Consider the following 15,745-nt stretch of genomic DNA (forward strand, 5'->3'; position numbering starts at 1 on the left):
TTGGTTAACTTTCTGCGCAATGCAGTAGAAAAGAAAAGATCAGTAAGAAAAAAACAACTTTACCCCTTGGGGTTTTCATTTCATTTCAACTTTTATTGCTGTATTGACCGAGGGAGGTAAATAATTTTCTTTCCCTTTTTGTGTGCGTGCCATAGTTTCCTACCCTTAGCGAAACGATGTATTTAACAGAACTGGACCAGAACTGGATCCCGCCTGGATAGCAACATAATAAAGCAACAGGAAACCTTCCACCCAAGCGGCTAGCGGATGCAAATGAATAGAAAGAAATGCCCCCTGGGATGCGATCAGTCCGGAAAGAAACAAAACTCCCTCGATGAACGGGGGAAGAGTTTTCCTTTGGCCCGGGAAAACAAACCGAATGCTTTCACCGCGTCTTTGCACTAATGCAACGCCTGCAGTTACTTTACAAAAAGAATGAAGAAAACCATTTCCGATCAACTAACGATCCACGAGAGAGGGAAAACTTTTTCTCCCATTAGGCTAGGCACAAGCAAGTCCATTTGTATTGCCATCGCACTTGACAACCTCAAAACTTTGGTGATTTTTTTCTGTACAATGTTATTCCAACATTTTTCAGCACACATTATTCATTGCCTCTGTACATCATACTTTGTTGCAGCGATTTCTTCTCCTTTTGCTGACGGCAGCTCATTGACATACTAGAGTCCCTTTTGACATTCACCACTTAAACTTCCCACAATAGGGTCCCCATTGAGGCAATGCAGTGTTTCGCTTGCACAATTGCAACGCAGCCCGAGAAGCAAAACATATTTCATCCTTACAAATTACGCAAGCTAAACTTCCTCTGCTCTTCGTCATCGTCGCAGCGGTGGAACATTTTACCTCCGAGTGCTTGCATTTCCTCTTGCTGTGAGGACTCTTTCTTGCGCTTTTGATGTGCTAGCGTTTCATTGTTTACCGAAATGCAACAGTATACGGCACCGTTGCTTCCTCGTGGCGTTTGATAAATTCAAACAATACGGCTCAGCACGACTCGCATTCCACCGGAGCGCATGATGTATTATTGTTCAAGGGATGGATAGAGCGTAAGCATTTAAATTGTAGCTTGCTTGCAATTGTAACATAGGCTACCATTCTATCCCTTTAGAGGCAAGTGGGGTTGAGTTACATTATTGAGGACAAAAAAACTGAAATTTGGAAATACTATGATTTGGAGCGTTATTGGTTTGTTGCCTAAGCTATTTAAACTATATAATCTACTTCATTGGCACAACAACCGTTGTCGGTCAAGGCTTGTCTGTACCCACCAGTGAAATGAGCTTGGCTTTCAGTGACTTATTGTTACCATAGCAGGATAGTCAGTCCTACGTATGGGAGCACGGTCTATTCGGGGCTTGAACCCATGACGGGCATGTTGTTAAGTCGTACGAGTTGACGACTGTACCACCAGACCGGCCTATTAATTATTAAATTGCTTAGCTTTTACTAATGCTCTTGATTTGCTCTTTTCTATCATGCTGTTTGTATCTTCTGGTACATTTCGCCTATGCTTATGTTCTGTCAGTTGAGATAGGGCATACGCTACATACATTCAATGGTCCTCTGCTATCCTGCTTCAGGTGGTTTAACCCTTTTTACTATCTGTTTGATTTCAACTCCTGTCTTAATTCTCTCCATTACCGCCTTCTTTCTTCTAATTTTGCTAATTTCTCTTCTTTGTTTTCTTTTTCTCTCTTTTTCACACAAAGTTTACGGTAGTCTCAATGCGTTTTTCTTGTATTTTCTTCTTCTTTATATTTAAGGTCATAAGTTAGTTTTATTTAGATTAAGAATATTATTGTTTTAAATTATTTTAATAATTTACATTATATTTAAATAATTCCAAAAAGAATTAAAAAAGAATGGTAAAATAAAAATGAAATAAATTTAAGGTAAAGTAAACAATGCCACAGCAATTCAATGTCGAATAATAAAACAACCAAAATTGAATAAACTTTCATTTAAAAATATATGAAACAACTATAAAAGAGCACAACTTCTTAACACAAAAGAATAAGCAAAATGTGCTTAAGAAACTCGCAACGCACTTTTCAACCGACCCACACAAACAACGAAGAAGCCTCCCCAAAACAACCATCAAACGATGACGTCATCGGCGCACCAGCTGAACCCGTTTTTTTTTTTTCTTACTTCCATCCAACTCTCACCTGTGCCTTTCGAAGCCTCTCCGTGGTGTTGGGCTCACTCTCATTCGCTCTATCCATCTCTCTCGCTCTTTATTTCTAACTACAGCCAAAGGGGATGAGAAACCGGTCGGTGCAAGATACCGCTAGGTGTGGTGCGGTTCCTCTCCAACTCTCGAAAGCCACCCTTAACTGCTGCTCCGATCAACCTGTGTGTATGTATCACTGTTGCGCTCCCTCTCTCGCGCATCCATCGCGATCAACTGCATACCGCGCAGCCAGTCCGCGGCGTACATGCGCCACCATCTGCGCCGTCAGTTTTGAACCGGTCGCGCACTACTCAAGCCACGTACGCGGCCGCGCACAATTCGCTCGCAGTGTTTCGCGACAAACTCGCTCGGTACACGCGCGCAGTGATTTTTTGTTTTTTTGTATTGTGTGTGATCTTTTTGCGTGACAATTACGCTGCCCGGGAGGGGGAGGTAGAGGTCTGTGCCTATCTATCTCATTTGCAATCCCCGGGCGCTAATGTTAAAAACCGCACCAACGTAAAGGGTGCGTATATGTGTATGTGTTTGCGTTGCTGTTGGGGTTTTAGTGTGTAATTGTTTGTAGTGGTGTGGTGTTCTGTGGGCCCCAACCAACAATCCGCCGGATGACGAATCGTTCAAGCACGCGCTTGTAAATTAGAATAAAACCCAATTCCCGCATCCGCCCTGTGCAGGGGGGTGAGGGCAAATGTTTCCGAGTGCTCACTGATTGCACAAAAAAGTGTAAAAGAAAGAGTTCAAACGAATGTTTTGCACCGCGTATGTCCCGTGCAACGGACAGCTGTGGTGGTGGATGATAAAACAAAGCAAAAAAAAACAACATGCAAACCCTTCTCAGAAACAACGGGGGCTAGTATAAATTAAGCTCATTAATTCTGTTACAATACAAAAAAAAGAATGCGCTCTGGGGAAGCTGCATCCACATTTAGCTGCAGAATGCAAAATATGTTGCCCTTTTTTGCCTCGGCGTACAACAAGCCGGACAGCAGGGAACCTGTGTGTGGTATGCGGAAAAGGGCCCCGATATACGTATATTGGGGAATTGTTTCACACTCTAATTAACAAAGCAGCTGTTCAATAAACAATCTGGCGGCACAACAGAGCAAACACAGCGCGCCATATGGCCTAATGTGGAACGGAGTCATTTTATGCTGTAAAATAAAGCAGAAAACAGCACCGTTTTCGTTTTCACACTTTATAAGATTCTGTTGCAGCTCTTCAAACCGCCTGTTAGCTAACCTGAACAAAATGTAAAGTTGACTGCTTCAGGGTCGCTTTGTAGGTGAACTGTGCCATTCTATTCCAAACGTTGGTTCTTTAGCAACCGACCATGCATTCACCGGTGTTGGTGCTTTGCTTTGCAAGTTATTTGTAGGAGTTCCTCCTCTACCACCAGATGCGTCCTTCCCCAAGTTACACACAAGAAGCTGGTTGTTTATGAGGTGATGTGTGGGGTGTTTGGTGAACGTCTAGTGGCTTCGATAAGATCTGTTTGCCTCTCTCGTGTTGACTCAATTCTTTTTTTTTATATATATTTTCCGTTCATTCGCCCACTCATAACTTCAACCACTAAAGCACGTACCAAAGATACAAACACACAGGTGTTCGATGTTGTGCAAAGCACCAAACTATCTTCTCCAGTGCATACCATACACACTGCGAAACAAAAAAAACGCTCCTAAAACTTTTTCCATTGAATTGAAAATAATAACAAACAAATCCGTAAGATTCGGCTAACTGCTAGCTGGCGGGGACGGAGCTTTCTTGCGTTTGCTAGTTTTAAGTTCATTATATTTCCGATCATCCCTCCAGCACCAAATACGTTTCGAGCACACGAAGAACGAAAGACTCTTCAAACTTCATTAAGCATGAAAATACCCCCTTTTCCCCGAACATACGTTCTTCCCCAAAAGAATAACGGAGAGAGAAAAGGGAAGGGCAAAAAAACGCACTAGTCAATCCATCTTCCTCCGGCAAAGCTTCATTCCGCTGCTGCTTCCACCGCATTTGGTAGAAGTTTTGATTGCCCCGTCGCTCGCCGAAAACATCCATCCTCTCCACTGCGTGCTGCTGCACTGTGCAAAGTGAGCTTATCGAATTTGGTCGTGCGAGGCAGCGGCGTTACCTTTCCCCTTCAAAGCACCCCGTGCGCGGAGCGCAATTATGAGCTTCCGGAATCGAAATAATTACATCAAGATGTACGCGCATGAGAAGCATACGTGAGCGCGAGGGTTGCGAAGAACTCTCACCCCCTCTCCGGGGTGGGAGAGGAAATAACAGGGTGGATCGTGCCGGGAACCTCGCCTCGGCATCATCGCAGTTTGAGGTGCAGGAGTGTGGTCCAGGAAGCCACGTGGTGCTGGCAGGTGATGGGTTAGAAGCTTGAGAGTTGTGAGTGAAGTGAAATGACCTACCAGTGGGGTGTAGAGCTGGTGAAGAAGCGTAGTTCGAAAGAATGTTCCGGGGAAGAGCAATAATACAACGCGCTCTAATAAACCAACCAAAATCTGTGCTAACGCTTCCTTCGGTGGCTACTCTCGATGGTCGATGGGAAACGCGTGCTGGCACTTTTCGTCGATTTAATTAACGTGAGCCAGTTTCTCTTTCATCTCATCCAGCTAATTACACATTTACTCGCTTAGAAGCTGAAGTCGTGCAAAGTTTTCGGACTGTGTGTGTTTGAGTGTGTTCTAATATTTGAAAACAAAAGAAGAAAATAGAGCATCAAAAGAAGTACAAACAAGAGGCGCTGCACAAAAAAAGGCACCTTCAAAGGTTCTCAGTCGGAGGTGGAAATGTGCTTTGCATTTGTGACTGAAATCAGCTGCAACAAACTACAACCGTCGGACCGTTCGGCAGCTACTGGGCCAGCGAAGGCCCCGTAGATCGGTAAGTTCCAATCATCAACTGCTTACATCCCGACCTCCCGACACACATACACTTCGTCTCATCGATACCGAGTGCAATGCGCACGGTGCATTACAAACAGGTCATTTGCATTCCACCGGTATCGACGAAGTACCGACGCATTCTGCCCAACCACAGTCACCACAGGCACGTTCGTAGGAGATAGATATATATACCACTGTAGACACTCATAGGCACGCCAGTAGGGGGCTCGCGGTGAACCCTCACGACCAAGACGGCGACGACGACGACGACGACCCATTGATGAAGGTTTATGGGGAACGGATTTACGAGTCTCGATCTCGATTTCCCAATGCTCTCCAGCGTTCCAGCGTCCCCAGAATGACTCATCCTGGTTTGGTGTGTCCAATTCGTGGCAACCATATTTCTCACTTTCTTGCACAGACCCGCGCACCTTCCTTTGCCGGTGTGCTTCCCCCCAAATTGAAGCCAAAGGAGGGTTTTGCAAACATCCAACAACTCACAATAACTTCTCCAGACCGGTTTATGCGCTGGCTTTGGGTAAGGTATGTGTGTTTGTTTGGTGTGTTTTTTTCTGCCATCATCTGGATTCTTCTTCGTTTCGCGTGCTGAGTGCAAGTTACCAAAAAAGGCAAAGTGCGGATAAGAGGTGCAGGAATGCTGAACCATTGGACAGTAGTGGGTCAGGCTATGCAGTAGATTGATTTTCTCGTCTACCGCATGGAGAGCAGCTTATTCTTATTGACAAGGGGAAAGTTGTGCACAACAGATGAGGGAACTGGGTATGTGCTGAAGGATGTGCCCCAAATGCTCTGGTGAGATATATTTTTGCAAAACTAGGCTCTACAACTCCAGGATGTAGAGCAGGCAAAGGATAGCTTTAGAGAAGATTATTCCAATCGTGACTTACGGTTTGATGTTGTGCAAGCACTATTTGCATTACTAGCATGGTAATAGTTATTTATTTAGTCAAACTAGCTCTCTTAAAAGTTGCACTGAGCGCAATCTCTTGGGAAACTAATTTAGTACAAACATAAATCCGACTCGCTCTACACACTTTATACACTGATTAATTCTTTGTCTTTGGCCTTTTTTCCGACAACTAATTCCAATCACTTTCCCGAACCAGAACAAAATTCAATCACGTGTTACCAGAGCGGAACATCGCCAGACACTCACACATACATATACACAAATTCCATCCCATTCGACAACAAATTGAACGTCACCAAATTGTCGTCTTACATTGACCATTACCGAGCGGCCAAACGACCATCATAAATCATGTGGACGTTCTGCAATAAAGAAAGGAAAAAAGATCACCCACTCCCCGCCACATTTACCCACCGTTGCGTGGATCAAATAAAAAGCTCGCCCGCTTCTTTCACGTCGCTTATCGGCGAGGTGGTTTAAAATCAGCCGATTTAGAAGCCATAATCCTGTCGGCTTTTGAGACGCTTCGTTCCCCTGGTTCCCGTGGGATGGGATAAAGAAAAATGGAGAGAGGGAAGGGGCCAGAACATGGGACAGAGGACAGTCATAATTCAACCATTTCACTATCCTTTTCCGCGAACACACACACACACCGTTAAACCCAATTCGACCTCAAAATCCGTTTGCAATGCTGTTAACTTCCTGCTTTTGCTTCTCTTTACGGGAGACAGAGAAAGAGAGAAAGAGATAGAGCAATAGAGAGAGAGAAAGAAAAAAACACGCAAAAAATGCTCCAACGGGAGTCAAGACGACATACAGACTAAAAAAGAAAAGCATAGATCCAAACGAGAATGAACCCAATCCATGCGTGGAAGAGTCTTTTTTCCCAAGTTTGGTGGAACTTGCCAGACGGGGACGGAACAGGGAGCAACAGCATAGACGTATACGTGCAGTAAGCAAAGAGTGGAAAAAGTCTCTCTCTCCCCGTACTGACATTCTTCAAATAAAACCGACTCACTGGAAGATAAAAGCAAAGCCACCGACATACCGACTTATTTCGGCTTGTCAACGGAATTCCGAATTCAAATTAACCCAACTTCCGCTCCCTTGATGCCGCAACCCGTATGCTTTTGTAAGAGGAAGCTTTTTGCATAGAAAATATACCACGCGAGCATTGTAAGGTATGGATTATGACAGATGAAAGCAAAAGGATCCCGGCCTTGGGTAGAGTGGGTGCAAGGAAGCGCGTCTACAATGAGATGAGAGTAACGTACGCCGCATTGGTTCTTGATAAACGTGGTAGAGTATCTTCCCTAAAACTTCTCAGAACTCCATCAGCAGTGTGCATCCATTTACGCAAGGACCTGTCGTTTGAAAAGGGAAAAGCTTTCACGGTGTTTTGTGACCCTAAAACTATTAGCAGCCTGCTTTTCTGACCATGCACATCCCTGTGAGCTGTATTGCACCATCGACTGCTGCATCTTGAGTTTTTAAGCACGGCACAAAAGAAGTTTCATAACGGTTCATCTTTTCCCATTTTCCATGCTATGCCAAAAATCCATTCGCTTCATAACATCCATTCCTTCCTTCACTGGTAGCGCACTGGTGCTGGTTTGGTTTGTCCCCCCATTGGCCAGGGCTGTACGAGTTCGTTTGTTTGTGGCAAGCCCCGAGCTACATTTGCATCGGAACGGTCTCTACCTTCCTGCTAAGTTGTTTAGGGACAGTGCGCTACCCGCCGGGGAGGACCTAGCAGCGCAGGACATTCATATTCGATTCGAGCCGGAAATCCGGAAAAATACACACAGGGATGTTGGTATAAGCTCTTCTTCTTTGCATTAGATGCACGTTACTACCCGGCACTACCGAGCGATTGTTTGGTAAATCTGTCACATACTGCATACTTTCACTTGTTTGGAAGCGCCTTTGCACACCCGGCACTGTTCCCGAGTGCTTCGTAGTGGATGAAAGCGAGCACTTGAAAGGTTAAGCAGATTCAGCTTTGCACTTCAGCCCTACCGAATGCGGATTGCGGGTTTTGTGTGTTTGCAATATTTGATGAAATATTTCTAACCTCATTGTAGTAATACTAGGAGCTGTTTAACGATAATGAAGATACTGGTGTGATTTTTTTTTGCTACCAGATGGCGTTGCAGTTCTGTAGTGTTACTTAGAAACGTGCTACACATTTTACATAGAACGGGCTTGTTTTGCGATGTCTGCTAAATACTTAACAATACTGCAGCAACAAAGTAATAATCCACAACCACCAAACCTACCATGTGCTCTGAATGTACCCCTTGAACCGAAAATTACGGGTAATTAAGATGTGACTATCGAAATATGGGCTTCACACACGAACTCCATCAATCCACCTTCATAAACGGTTTAGTATCCGCTCACAAAACCGCAGCAATTTATAGCGCTTCCTTCCCCGGCCATCCTGGCCTATCGATAGTGCGAGACATTACTGTTTTGTGCTAACACTGGCGCTGTGTCCGGAAACGGCACGTGACGGTGTTAAAGGTACGTGCTCAAACTGTGTGGTAAAAATTAACATCGTTCCACTGCAACTCCGCTTGCCAGTGATTGCATTGCACTGCTGTAAAAGTGCTACCAGTGTAGTAGTAGTAGTAGTAGTATAGAATTGTGATGCTACCGATTAACGATTCACATCAATACACGATTCCCAGGAAAAACCTTCCCTTTCCAAACGAGTGTGCCACATTTTCATTGTGTGAAATCCATGCAAACATCAGAATGGAATTTGACTAAAGAAAAAGCTGCCATTGCCAATTACAATTTCAACTACCCTCTGCGCTCCACTACAAACGGCGCTCCAGCATGTTCACAGTCACCAGTCGCTGACGCTAGCAAACGTTCTGACGGATTGTTATGTGCAACCGCAAATGTAAATGGGCAGGAATGGAAGGAATGGAAGGCGAAAGTCAGCGGAAACCGCACCCAATGGCAATACGCCAAACCAGTAATGTCGGCAGAAATGGAGAATGGAAAATGGAAGAGTGGTCGTAGTGAAATTTCAGGAAAACGGACACATGCAACAACCAAGTAGAGAGCAGCAAGTGTGGCAAGTGACGGGATGTCTGTACGGATATTAGCCAGGGAAGCGGGAGCAAACAAGGGAAGAAAGAGCAAAGTGTGGCTTTTACCGGACGTCCTTATCGTGTCATAATTTTGTGAAATGAATGGGAAAACAATGTTAACTGTCGTTTGGTTTGCAATCGACACGATCGAAATCGTGAAATATATTTCACAAAGTCGATTTTACTACGTCTCACTCACACCCGAACTTATTCCAGTTTGACTTCAAATGTATATTCTCAAGGCCCACAGCGGGTGCTTCTGCAGGCGACACCGCTCAAGGTGGACTACACTATTTCCGAAGATTCGATTATTCCAAGCAGTTGGTCAGCTGCAACGATGACCAGGGGGTGATGCAATACCCTTGACCTGACACCTTACTAAATCCGAAACTACCGACCAGACATGGCTGTAGGCTCTATAATTTGCTTGGTTTATAATTTCATTGCCCAAAAAAACGACTCACAAAGTGTGCGTATGCAGTTACTGTTCCAATTTAATTCTCATCAACTGGAGAAGGTTATTTTCGTATGGACACTAATAGCAGTGGGAACTCTTGCTTGGGCATTTCAAATATGTGCTATAAAAAATATAGTTTACAGCACCAACAAACGCACTTTCGCACACCTTTTGCCTGCATGATATTCGAAAAATGCACTATTTTTACACTGTTTTGCCATTCTACAACCACAACCCCCTTCTGCCAGCACTAACGACTATTTGTTATCCGTCACCTATCAGGCAGCACGCATCTACGGGTACGATTAGCACACAAACGCTCATTTACATTTCATTAAAGCCAAATTAATGGACCGTTAAAACTTTGTCGCTTCCGCGAATCATTTCACACATCGACACAGCGCCGCTGGATTGATGCAACCACGCTTTCCATCATTCTCACAGTTTCCATCAAGCAGTCTAGCCCACAATGAAACAGAAAGAAAACACCCCCGTTTCCATTAAACGACCTATTACAAAAGGGTCAGAGCGGCTACTAATTGCACTAGATCGGGTAAAGAGGCAGCACCGAGGGAGAAGAAGGTGTCCATCCCACTCATTTTGCTGCTGACCATCGTCGCCGATCACCTTAGACATCTGCCCGTCACAACAACTCAGCAATTTTATGTGTGCGAAACCGGGGGGTTTTTTGTGTGGAAAACGAAGGTGCCTTCAACAGGGCGCCCATAACTGGGTTAATGAAATTTCGCCTCCCGCCTGCGGTAGCACTGTGTAAATCACTGCTGCGGCCATTTGGTGCGAACTAAACAGCGGTACAGCGAAAAAAGGGGGAACACAAAATTAAGCCATTCAAGCGTGCCGCCGTCTGCCGCTCGTGCATGTACACACCTTCAGTCGGCCCCCTGGTAAACGGTAACAATGGTGGCATAAAAGTCGAATACCAACTATATGCCCGATTGTGCCAAACACTGTAGCCAATAGATCCACTTCCTCCTCAAATTGGATCGAAAGTAAAGTGCTTTAAATGCACACACACCAAAAAACGGGTAGATTGAAGGGCCACCGTCATCTCCTCTCTATAGAAAGCTTGTCTAGAAAGTCGATCACGCTACGATCGAGTTCGATCAAGAATGTACCGCCTAGTTTTGAGGGAGCGAAATTTCGGAAGGTGTACACCATCGCTCAAAGCATGATCACCGTCTAACTTCCCTTTAGTCCAGCCCGTCGATTGTTGGTTTAATTCCACCACAGCAGACACACACCGACTCTTGCCAATCGACAGCAAAACCGCTACATGGTGTTGCTTTTTTCTCACTTCTTTCCTCTAGCCGGCGTTCACCCAACCCGAACGCCGATTGGCACCTGCAGAAAAGTAGCCCAACCGTAAAGTGTCTTTTAATTAAGAGCCACACCACGCACCGCCGCACAACCGACCGCCTTACCTGGGCGGTGCGTGAGAAAACCGTACCGTTTCGGTGGACACTTCCGCGTTTTTACGTGAGATGCTTCAGTGCTTGCCACACAGTATGCTTGAGAACTGTTGGTGGACGAATAGGGCGGGGGTTTATAGTTGATAAGATAACATTCGTGTAGCGCATTTGCGATTCAGACTGATTGCAGGTGTCACCCACCATGACACAATGGCTAGTTAAGTGTACGGTACATTCCACCGTATCTCAGAGCTGCACAGCGAAGATGACAGTGGAGATTTCCGGTGGAGATAACACCTACCGGGATTTTATAAATCTAAATACAATCTACGACTTAAATTTCCGCCAGCAAAGCAAAGTGGATGAATAAAAAGGTGCAAGATTAGTTTGTGCATGTAAAAATGAAGCGTACATTGCAAGAGTTTAGCAAATAGCGGTGGCTAACCCAGCGCAACTAGGAAAGACTTGTTTAAGTTTAGTTTAGTAAGTTTATTTTTCGAAATCAAGGGCCACCTAGAAATCATGTTTTGAAGCTATTTCTGGATGTGTAAAAGCCAACGCTCTGTAATGGCCCATTCCAATAAGAATACAAGAGTGCCAATAGGTGTATCAGTTCAATACCATTTTTAGCCCAGCCCCTGCAGCAAATCAACAGTCACCAACAGAGTCTTCAAATCGAAATGTTATTTCTTATTTTAACCTACTTCTGCGAAATCTAAAATCACAGAAAACGAAAAATAACAACCATAAGTACCGTACCACTCACCATCAACCGAAAATACTCTTACTTTCTATACACACACACGCACACACCTTTTAACGCTCTCATAAACAACATCACCCGAACGATGGGCTGCCGATTGGTCATCCGGAAAGCGACAGCCAATAAATCAGTATTGACATGGCGCATGGGGCTGTGGTTGGCTGTGCGTCACAACCGTCACAACCGTGTCCCGAAACATAATTTCTGCTCATTGCACGGTGAAAGCAGAACGAAGCACATTGAAACGCTTCCAAAAAAAACACATAACAAAACACGAAAGATCGCCGTCAGTAGGAGCTATTTTCTGTAAAAAAGCACCTGCAAATCTGGAAAAAGGATGATGAAGTTCAAGCTACTTAGCAATTTTTATGCTTTTGTTGATCAAACTAGAGATACTTCCTTTTTCGGAATGCATATTTTACTGACCCGTTGCAGGTATCACTTTTGTTACTTGCACTGTCCAATTCTCCTGTTGTTTTGTTTGTTGGCTCTGAGCTAAATGAAACGTAAAAAAACTCCCTTTCAAGCCTAACACGCGAAACATTTCCCTATTCTTCGACTTCCGATTCCCAGCGGCAAAGGAACGGCACGGCCAAATACAAGGTGAGCTAATTTGCATTTTAGATTGTTTTGACACCGAACGTACACACTGCGAGAAAAAGGTGACGACGGAAGCTTTCACCCCTTACTGTCTGGGTGAAGGGTACTGAGGAGGGCGGCTTATTTTGACCTATCGCTTTTCCTTTCCCATTCTTCCCCTCCCCCCCCCCACCCTTCCTCGTTTGCTAGAGCTCATTAAGCATTCATTTTCCAAGCAGGGCGAAAGAAAAGACTTATTACCCCCGGGGTGGACATCGGCTTGTGCCTTCCGACTGGTGTCCGGCACGAGCACGAAACCAACAGCCCAGATGTAATCCCGCCAGTCGCCAGTCGGTCGGTTTGCGCCTATTGCCGCCCCGGGGGCATGAATAAAGAAAAAGCTCCAAAGAAAAGCTTACGCCGAAAACAACACTTTACTCGATTGCGCGCCCGGTGAAGCGACCGCGTGTCTAAGCAGAAGAGTGGAGGGGGGAAGGGGGTATTGGAAACAGCTTCACCGGCCTGGGTTCGGGTGGTTCGGGACGTGCCCCAGTACCCAGTGGCCGGATCCAATTACTTCATCATCCTTCTCATCGGTGGTGTTTATTTGGTTTTTGGCGAATTGATTTACCGGTTTGCGTTCCCTCTCCATCCTTCCCTCTCTCTTACTCTCTCTCTCTCTTTTGCTACTTTTCAAGCGAAGGAAGTATCGAAGCAACCCCCAGCACAAGGTTTTCCGGTGTTTTCCCGCAAAATAATAATTACGCTCAACCGGATGAACGCAACAAGAACCGCAACGGGAGCGCGGCCTCGGAAAGCTCCCGTGCGCGCGCGAAAGGTAAAGCAAACTGTTGAGTAAAGAAAAACCAGAGTAGAGTCTGTGATACCAGTGGAATTCTTAAACGGAAATCTTTTTTTTTTTCGTGAAGCAAAGGGAAGTATTATCTTCTGCTTGATAGTGCTCGTGTACCGTTGCGTAGTCAACGTTCCTATCTGTGCTTCCCTTGCCCGGTTGGCGCAAATCTTTTTTAATTGCACCGAGGGAAGTACAAACACATAAAGCTTATCTACAAGAAGAGAAGGGGGAGGAAACTGATACAAAACAACTATTTTTTTACTTTTTTTTATAAATTTCTCTGAAGTACGATTCGCGATCGGTGTGACTGTTGCACGTGTCGCTTTGACGTCAACAAAGACAATCTTCACAGCTTGTTACAGCGTTAACGACTTGTTACACTACAAAACGAACAAACCAAACCCAAATAATTGTCCATTCAACTAAAATATTTTTAAAATGCAAACCATTGCCCAGGAACCAGCAATAATGACGCACCAGGCAAACCTGAATGCTTGCGTAGGATGGACGTCTTTTATGTGTTTTTTCAAGCGCACGTGCTAGCATAATGTCCAATTATGATGCTACCACGCGAGAGTGATCCATTTGCGATAGCTTTATTTGCCCATGTAACGAACCGAATCTTGATCGCAAAAAGCTCTGTGACCTTTACAGATAATTTTTTGTAACAATTTTCCTTTGATAAAGGTATTATCGGAAGGTTATGGAGAATTTCTTTTCATTATTCCCTTTTTCATTCGATACACTAGATGTCGCGTTGCCTTTTAAAGTGAAATATTTAAGGCTAGCAATGAGCTTATTAAATAGCAGTCTGTTGTAAAAATCGAAAAAGGTATAAAAAAGAGGTCAAAAAGCTTTCAATTTAAAGCTGTCTTTAACGCGCTGTAACATACAAATTGAAGAATATTTTAAAGTAACAGCAATGAATTTACCAACCATTCCTTTAAACATTTAGATAAAAACTCAATTTTCATACAAAACCTCTTCCATTCCTATCACTTTGATGTGCCTTCTTATCTTTGTTTCCATTTCGCCTCAAAACAAAGCTCATTAACAGCTCTAACAGCTTTGCATTACAGACACAAACTACCACTCAACTGTCCTCACATATTTGCTCACATTCTAGCTCCGCTGCTTTGACTAGCTTAATCTCAACTACTCAACCCTCAAAACAATCGCGTTACATCTTAAATACTCGTACAAATCATTAAAACACGCTTTGCCAACGCTCAACCCGTCCAGGAGGCCGGCCCCGTTATCGGGCCGTTAACAACACACGTTCGTCCTTTACTGCCGCCGCCGGTACCGAGGGTCGGTGTCGTAGTCGGCTACTTTAAACCATCAGCGCTAAATTACCACATGGCGCCCACAAGCGGCATGACGATGTTTACCAGCATTTTCAAGATACCGGAGCAGTACTGCGTTTGCCTTTTTTCTGCTCGCAGTGCGATACATTCCCGAGATTTGGCTCGCTGGCACGTCTATGGCTGCCGTGTGCCAGCGTCACTAACGCCCACAGGAACTAATCTTACCCTGCGCGTGTGTGTGTGTGTGTGTGTGTGTAAAAGAGCACCGAATCCGACGGCCAAGGATATCATCATGTAGCATAAATGAGCAAATAGAAACGGAGGTACCACCCATTAGTACCCACTCGAGCGGCCTCTCCGGGATGCCACCGATGGCCAACTAAAAGCTAACGGCACAACCGTGCACGTGTATGCATGTGTGTGTGAATGTGCGAATATGCTTCTTCTGTAACTCTCGCTTTTTTTCTTCTTCCCCTTTGCGATGCTTTTTCACTGTGCCTTCACAGTAGCTGGCTACCTCCGACCCGTTGTTTGCTCCCGCATCACGTGTGTGTGTTGTTTGGGAGGCACATACACGGAGCTAAAAGCAATTGCAACATGCAATTTGTATGCGATAATGTATCGTTGAATCGCATGTTTCCTCGATTTACGTCGGTCCTTACGCTTCCTTACGACAGCGAGAGAGAGAGACACACACACACAGACCCCTCCGGGAGGGAACCGCCCGGAGGCCTACGACAGGACGTCGAACACTGTCGAACACGGATAGGTAGAGATCGTGACCTAGCACACAGCACAGGCAACGTGCTCAACTGTACGTAAAATGTGCATCTTGTGTGTGTGTGTTTGTTGGACATGCCATCCTTTACTTCCCCGTTCGAAGCTACCGTTGTCATATTCATTGCCCAGTGGCACTTTTCTCTGGCAGGCCCTGGGATTGGGGCCCGGGCTGTGTTCTATCCGCAACTGAAAGACACTACATGATACAGCTTTTATGCGAGTGGCAAATCGAGGCGTCGTGTGATGTGTGTATGAGGGCAATGCTCTTTTTAATATCTGCTTTGCTGCAGTATAAAAAGGCTAATTAAAAGCATTGTTTCAAGCAGCTTATGTTGACATTAAAAAAGAACCGAAGAATAATCTGTAAAATGCAACACTTGGATAAGAAAAAGGAGATTGTAAAAAAATGAACACGAAGTTAACAATAAACTC

At 44.8% G+C, this 15,745-nt stretch overlaps 1 protein-coding gene across 5 annotated transcripts in view; it reads left to right on the plus strand.

Moving 5' to 3' along the window:
- Positions 1-2,482: 2,482 nt before the first annotated feature.
- Positions 2,483-15,745, plus strand: part of LOC120898043 — an 84,431-nt gene continuing 71,168 nt past the window's right edge. The window contains exons 1-2 of one of the 5 annotated variants that reach the window (XM_040303366.1): positions 2,483-2,732; positions 4,834-5,104. The gene's annotated coding sequence lies outside the window, so the exon portion shown is untranslated. The remainder of the gene's footprint in view (positions 2,733-4,833; positions 5,105-15,745) is intronic. The other 4 variants (XM_040303365.1, XM_040303368.1, XM_040303367.1 and 1 more) reach the window with 4 other exon arrangements.

Source organism: Anopheles arabiensis, chromosome 2 (assembly GCF_016920715.1).
Source record: "Anopheles arabiensis isolate DONGOLA chromosome 2, AaraD3, whole genome shotgun sequence".
Lineage (NCBI taxonomy): Eukaryota > Metazoa > Arthropoda > Insecta > Diptera > Culicidae > Anopheles > Anopheles arabiensis.